Raw genomic sequence first — 8,261 nt, 5'->3', positions numbered from 1 at the left:
AGAGGGTGTATTTATAACGGGACAGACGTCATGCAGAGGGTGTATTTATAACGGGACAGACGTCATGCAGGGGGTGTATTTATAACGGGACAGAGGTCATGCAGAGGGTGTATTTATAACGGGACAGAGGTCATGCAGAGGGTGTATTGATAACGGGACAGATGTCATGCAGGGGGTGTATTTATAACGGGACAGACGTCATGCAGGGGGTGTATTTATAACGGGACAGACGTCATGCAGGGGGTGTATTTATAACGGGACAGACGTCATGCAGGGGGTGTATTTATAACGGGACAGACGTCATGCAGGGGGTATATTTATAACGGGACAGACGTCATGCAGGGGGTGTATTTATAACGGGACAGACGTCATGCAGGGGGTGTATTTATAACGGGACAGACGTCATGCAGGGGGTGTATTTATAACGGGACAGACGTCATGCAGAGGGTGTATTTATAACGGGACAGACGTCATGCAGGGGGTGTATTTATAGCGGGACAGACGTCATGCAGAGGGTGTATTTATAATGGGACAGACGTCATGCAGGGGGTGTATTTATAACGGGACAGACGTCATGCAGGGGGTGTATTTATAACGGGACAGACGTCATGCAGGGGGTGTATTTATAACGGGACAGACGTCATGCAGGGGGTGTATTTATAACGGGACAGACGTCATGCAGGGGGTGTATTTATAACGGGACAGACGTCATGCAGGGGGTGTATTTATAACGGGACAGACGTCATGCAGGGGGTGTATTTATAACGGGGCAGACGTCATGCAGAGGGTGTATTTATAACGGGACAGACGTCATGCAGGGGGTGTATTTATAACGGGACAGACGTCATGCAGGGGGTGTATTTATAACGGGACAGACGTCATGCAGGGGGTGTATTTATAACGGGACAGACGTCATGCAGGGGGTGTATTTATAACGGGACAGACGTCATGCAGGGGGTGTATTTATAACGGGACAGACGTCATGCAGGGGGTGTATTTATAACGGGACAGATGTCATGCAGGGGGTGTATTTATAACGGGACAGACGTCATGCAGGGGGTGTATTTATAACGGGACAGCCGTCATGCAAGGGGTGTATTTATAACGGGACAGACGTCATGCAGGGGGTGTATTTATAACGGGACAGACGTCATGCAGGGGGTGTATTTATAACGGGACAGACGTCATGCAGGGGGTGTATTTATAACGGGACAGACGTCATGCAGGGGGTGTATTTATAACGGGACAGACGTCATGCAGGGGGTGTATTTATAACGGGACAGACGTCATGCAGAGGGTGTATTTATAACGGGACAGACGTCATGCAGGGGGTGTATTTATAACGGCACAGACGTCATGCAGAGGGTGTATTTATAACGGGACAGACGTCATGCAGGGGGTGTATTTATAACGGGACATACGTCATGCAGGGGGTGTATTTATAACGGGACAGACGTCATGCAGAGGGTGTATTTATAACTGGACAGACGTCATGCAGGGGGTGTATTTATAACGGGACAGATGTCATGCAGGGGGTGTATTTATACGAGCTCTATGTGCAAGGGGTGAATCAGGTAAATCAAATCAAATGGTATTTGTCACATGCGCCGAATACAACAGGTGTAGGTAGACCTTACAGTGAAACGCTCACTGACAAGCCCTTAACCAACAATGCAGTTTTAAGAAAAATAAGAGTTAAGAAAAATATTTACTAAATATACTAAAGTAAAAAATAAAAGAGCAACAATAAAATAATAATAACGAGGCTATATACAGGGGGTACCGGTACTGAGTCAATGTGCGGGGGTACAGGTTAGTGGAGGTAATTGAGGTAATATGTACAGTGGGGAAAAAAAGTATTTAGTCAGCCACCAATTGTGCAAGTTCTCCCACTTAAAAAGATGAGAGAGGCCTGTAATTTTCATCATAGGTACACGTCAACTATGACAGACAAATTGAGAAAAAAATCCAGAAAATCACATTGTAGGATTTTTAATGAATTTATTTGCAAATTATGGTGGAAAATAAGTATTTGGTCACCTACAAACAAGCAAGATTTCTGGCTCTCACAGACCTGTAACTTCTTCTTTAAGAGGCTCCTCTGTCCTCCACTCGTTACCTGTATTAATGGCACCTGTTTGAACTTGTTATCAGTATAAAAGACACCTGTCCACAACCTCAAACAGTCACACTCCGAACTCCACTATGGCCAAGAGCAAAGAGCTGTCAAAGGACACCAGAAACAAAATTGTAGACCTGCACCAGGCTGGGAAGACTGAATCTGCAATAGGTAATCAGCTTGGTTTGAAGAAATCAACTGTGGGAGCAATTATTAGGAAATGGAAGACATACAAGACCACTGATAATCTCCCTCGATCTGGGGCTCCACGCAAGATCTCACCCCGTGGGGTCAAAATGATCACAAGAACGGTGAGCAAAAATCCCAGAACCACACGGGGGGACCTAGTGAATGACCTGCAGTAACACACTACGCCGCCAGGGACTCAAATCCTGCAGTGCCAAACGTGTCCCCCTGCTTAAGTTAGTACATGTCCAGGCCCGTCTGAAGTTTGCTAGAGTGCATTTGGATGATCCAGAAGAGGATTGGGAGAATGTCATATGGTCAGATGAAACCAAAATAGAACTTTTTGGTAAAAACTCAACTCGTCGTGTTTGGAGGACAAAGAATGCTGAGTTGCATCCAAAGAACCCCATACCTACTGTGAAGCATGGGGGTGGAAACATCATGCTTTAGGGCTGTTTTTCTGCAAAGGGACCAGGACGACTGATCCGTGTAAAGGAAAGAATGAATGGGGCCATGTATCGTGAGATTTTGAGTGAAAACCTCCTTCCATCAGCAAGGGCATTGAAGATGAAACGTGGCTGGGTCTTTCAGCATGACAATGATCCCAAACACACCGCCCGGGCAATGAAGGAGTGGCTTCGTAAGAAGCATTTCAAGGTCCTGGAGTGGCCTAGCCAGTCTCCAGATCTCAACCCCATAGAAAATCTTTGGAGGGAGTTGAAAGTCTGTGTTGCCCAGCGACAGCCCCAAAACATTACTGCTCTAGAGGATATCTGCATGGAGGAATGGGCCAAAGTACCAGCAACAGTGTGTGAAAACGTTGTGAAGACTTACAGAAAAAGTTTGACCTGTGTCATTGCCAACAAAGGGTATACAACAAAGTATTGAGAAACTTTTGTTATTGACCAAATACTTATTTTCCACCATAATTAGCAAAAAATCCTACAATGTGATTTTCTGGATTTTTTTTTCTAATTTTGTCTGTCATAGTTAATGTGTACCTATGATGAAAATTACAGGCCTCTCTCATCTTTTTAAGTGGGAGAACTTGCACAATTGGTGGCTGACTAAATACTTTTTTTCCCCACTGTAGATAGTAAACAGAGAGTAGCAGCAGCTTAAAGAAAGGGGTGGGGGGGTCAATGCAAATAGTCCAGGTAGCCATTTGATTAGCTGTTCAGCAGTCTTATGGCTTGGGGGTAGAAGCTGTTAAGAAGCCTTCTGGACCTAGACTTGGCGCTCCGGTACCGCTTGCCGTGCGGTAGCAGAGAGAACAGTCTATGACTAGAGTGGCTGGAGTCTTTGGCAATATTTAGGGCCTTCCTCTGACACCGCCTGGTATAGAAGTCCTGGATGGCAGGAAGCTTGGCCCCAATGATGTACTGGGCTGTAAGCACTACCCTCTGTAGTGCCTTGTGGTCGGAGGCCGATCAGTTGCCATACCAGGCGGTGATGCAACCAGTCAGGATGCTCTCGATGGTGCAGCTGTAGAACCTTTTGAGGATTTGAGGACCCATGCCTATAGTCTCCTGAGGGGGAATAGGTGTTGTCGTGCCCTCTTTACGACTGTCTTGGTTTGTTTGGACCATGATAGTTTGTTGGTGATGTGGACACCATGGATTTTGAAGCTCTCAACCTGCTCCACTACAACCCCGTCGATGAGAATGGGGCTGTGCTCTGCCTTCCTTTTCCTGTAGTTCGCGATCATCTCCTTTGTCTTGATCACGTTGAGGGAGAGGTTGTTATCCTGGCACTACACTGCCAGGTCTCTGACCTCCTCCCTATAGACTGTCTCATCATTGTCGGTGATCAGGCCTACCACCGTTGTGTCGTCAGCAAACTTAATGATGGTGTTGGAGTCATGTTTGACCACACAGTCATGGGTGAACAAGAAGTACAGGAGGGGACTAAGCACGCACCCCTGAGGGGCCCCTGTGTTGAGGATCAGTGTGGCAGATGTGTTGTTACCTACCCTTACCACCTGGGGGGCGGCCCGTCAGGAAGTCCAGGATCCAGTTGTGGAGAGAGGTGTTTAGTCCCAGGGTCCTTAGCTTAGTGATGAGCTTTGAGGGCACTATAGTGTTGAACGCTGAGCTGTAGTCAATGTACAGCATTCTCACGTAGGTGTTCCTTTTGTCCAGGTGGGAAAGGGCAGTGTTGAGTGCAATAGAGATTGCATAATCTGTGGATCTGTTGGGGCGGTACGCAAATTGGAGTGGGTCCAGGGTTTCTGGGATGATGGGGTTGATGTGCGCCATGACCAGCCTTTCAAAGCACTTCATGGCTACAGACGGTAGTCATTTAGGCAGGTTACCTTGGTGTTCTTGGGCACAGGGACTATGGTGGTCTGCTTGAAACATGTAGGTATTACACTCGGCCAGGGACAGGTTGAAAATGTCGGTGAAGACACTTGCCAGTTGGTCAGTGTATGCTTGGAGTACACGTCCTGGTAATCCATCTGGCCCTGCGGCCTTGTGAATGTTGACCTGTTTTAAGGTCTTCCTCAAGTTGGCTACGGTGAGCGTGATCACACAGTCGTCCGGAACAGCTGGTGCTCTCATGCATGCTTCAGTGTTGCTTGCCTCGAAGCGCGCATAGAAGTCATTTAGCTCGTCTGGCAGGCTTGTTTCACTGGACAGCTTGGCGCTGGGCTTCCCTTTGTAGTCCATAATAGTTTGCAAGCCCTGCCACATCCGACGAGCGTCGGAGCCGGTGTTGTAGGATTCAGTCTTAGTCCAGTATTTACGCTTTGCCTGTTTGATGGTTCGTCGGAGGGCATAGCGGGATTTCTTATAAGTGTCCGGGTTAGAGTCCCGCTCCTTGAAAGCGGCAGCTCTACCCTTTAGCTCTGTGCGGATGTTGCCTGTAATCCATGGCTTCTGGTTGGGGTATGTCCCTGCATTAAAGTCCCTGCATTAAAGTACTGTATTTAGTATTACAGTACACCTACTTTAATATAAGTACAGAATCAAAGCAAGTACTTGTAATAACACAGTACAATACTGTAAAAATGACTGTATTATACTGTAAAAAAGTTAATGCTACCGTAATTGGAATGAATGAAATTCATTGAGGGGAGGGGTTTGTATTTGACAGTATTTTACTGTAATCACAAGGGATTGGTGCAAGCAGGTTGGCTGCTAGGTAAACTGTTTCCACATTACAGCATATTAATGAATATGTGGTGTTTTACATAATGTCCACTTCTAGAGGCCTTAACAAAGGCTTCCAAACTGGCAGTGACTACAGGGCAAAACAGACCAGAAAGACATGGCAAAATGCTCATCCATTTAAGGTTTAAGACTTAAATTGATGTGGCACCATAAACACATTGGGAGTTAAATTGGACAGCATTCTGACTCACGGGTGCAACAAATATAGCCACTTACAAGGCACGCCTCAAAATATGTACATTTACATCTACATCTACATCATTTAGCAGACGCTCTTATCCAGAGTGACTTACAGTTAGTGAGTGCATACATTTTTTATTTTTTATTTTAATTTATTATTTTTTTCATACTTTTTTCATACTGAGCCAGAAACAACAATACCATGCACCCACTAGTGGTCCAAATATTTTTGGCGCTCCAAAGATAGGGTATGGTACTGTATTCTGTGGGGTGGAATTGCAGTACCAATTGAAATACAGCAATTCTCCCACAATGCACCATCATTTACAGTAACACATTTCAGAGTTTGTTTTACTCTTGATAATACCTCAAATTACCATATAAATTACAGTTTTCTGTTACAGTGTATAGTTTTTCATTTTATTTATTAAATTAAATTAAATGTTTAACATTTATTAATGTCATCTAAATTCGCAGTATTCAAGCTCCATGGAAAAAGGGTGTAGGTTTAGGTTACTGAGTTTGTGGCAGGATATTATGTTAACAGTTACAGATTAGTGTGTATTGTTTTGTATTGTTAGCTAGGTATTGCTACACTGTTGGAGCTAGAAACACAAGCATTTCGCTGCACCTGCGATAACATCTCTAAAATATGTGTGCATGACCAATAACATTTGATTTTATTTTAAACAGGCTGAGAGAATGTACGTCGCAACAGCTGGCCCTCAACTGCCATGCAAATGAACCAGGATGTCATTTCACTAGGAGATTGTGATGTGTGGGTGTTTCAGACAAGATAAGGATCTATGTCATCTTTACAGAGTCAGCAAGTTGAGGCTTGTTATAAACACAATCACTCTAAAGAGAAATCCTGGCTAAAAGCACGTAGTCTATAACTGAAAATCAGATGTGTCCAGGTGTCTCTATACATTCTTGAGGCACAAGTCCCTCCCTTTATCAGCCATTAGCATCCCCCTCTCTCAGCCAGGCCAGCTGATCCTAGGACCTAGGCTGCATCCCCCTCTCTCAGCCAGGCCAGCTGATCCTAGGGCCTAGGCAGCATCCCCCTCTCTCAGCCAGGCCAGCTGATCCTAGGGCCTAGGCTGCATCCCCCTCTCTCAGCCAGGCCAGCTGATCCTAGGGCCTAGGCTGCATCCCCCTCTCTCAGCCAGGCCAGCTGATCCTAGGGCCTAGGCTGCATCCCCCTCTCTCAGCCAGGCCAGCTGATCCTAGAGCCTAGGCTGCATCCCCCTCTCTCAGCCAGGCCAGCTGATCCTAGGACCTAGGCAGCATCCCCCTATGCAGCATGTGTGTGAAGAATGCAGGCCAGCCAGGACCAGGGGGTTGTTGTTGGTTAGTCCTGGCCTGCGTGCCCAAATGGCACCCTATTCCCTATGAGCCATTGTCAAACGTAGTGCACTAAATAGGGAATAGGGTGCCATTTATGATGATGGTGGTGGAGGGGCAGATGGCAGGGCTGTCACCTCCTCTTCTCCTCCCCTCCTCTCCTCTCCTCCTGGTCATGTCTGCTGTGAGGAGAACAATGCATCTCTTCTCTCAGAGCTAACCCTGATTAGGCAGGGGACAGGGGACCCCCAGACAGATGGCAGGTAGCAGGGCTCATACACCCGACCAGCACCCCCCCCCTCACACACACACACAGTCACACACATACACACACACACAGTCACACACACACACACACACAGTCACATCACCCGCCACCTCTCCATGTCCACACAGACGCACACTCTGCAATTACCCGGCACGGGCCTCGGCTTAAATATTTACCAGGCACATGCAAACAAAAGACCTTTAAAGAAAATAATGATCAACGACGCTTCACTTTAATGACGGATGCTGCTTGTCTCCAGATACCCTGTCTAGTATATGCTACTAATTAATGCTATGTTTGGACTTATTGCAGCAACTTTTGTCTGAATTGCAGGTTGGGTAGTAAGGACTGTATTTGATCAAGCATCCAATTACCATACATGGTGTTGCATTTTATAAAGCCCTTCTTACCTCAGCAGTTGTCACAAAGTGCTATAGGGATTGCTCAGACTTAACTATATATATATTTGCCACAAGGCACAGCTATTGATGGTGAAATCCTAAAGGAAAACAATGGGTCAAATCATGATACAATATTTTTTATAGACTATTTCTTGATAGAATTTATATAATGTTTGTGTGTGTTATACTCTATGGGGAGTTTAGAATGTTATGTAGGCTAAACAAAAGCATTTTATGGAAAACATTAAGTCTCTGCTTCACAATAGTGCCCCAATCTCTTTCTAGTCACAACATGCTACAGCTAATTACTCCATCTCCCCAACTGCTAACAACAACAACACGCTTTACATTACACAGGCAGGCGACTACCATCTGTCTCTCTGCAATGTGCACAGTGCTGCTCCGCTCTGACCGCCCCGCTCCGCTCCGCCCCGCTCTGCTGTTCCGATTCTACCTACTTGCCCTGCCCCCCCTTCTCCCTCTGTGCGCTTTGCGTTCGCTCTGCGGTTCCGCTTTTCATCCCTGGGGGACTTTGAGTTCTGCCATTCCGATCATTCCAGTCTCAGCGAACAATCGGCCCTCAGTTA

This window comes from Coregonus lavaretus (assembly GCF_964263955.1).
Source record: "Coregonus lavaretus genome assembly, contig: HAP1_SCAFFOLD_1247, whole genome shotgun sequence".
Taxonomy (NCBI): Eukaryota; Metazoa; Chordata; class Actinopteri; order Salmoniformes; family Salmonidae; genus Coregonus; species Coregonus lavaretus.
Note: the sequence above shows the minus strand (reverse complement) of the source record.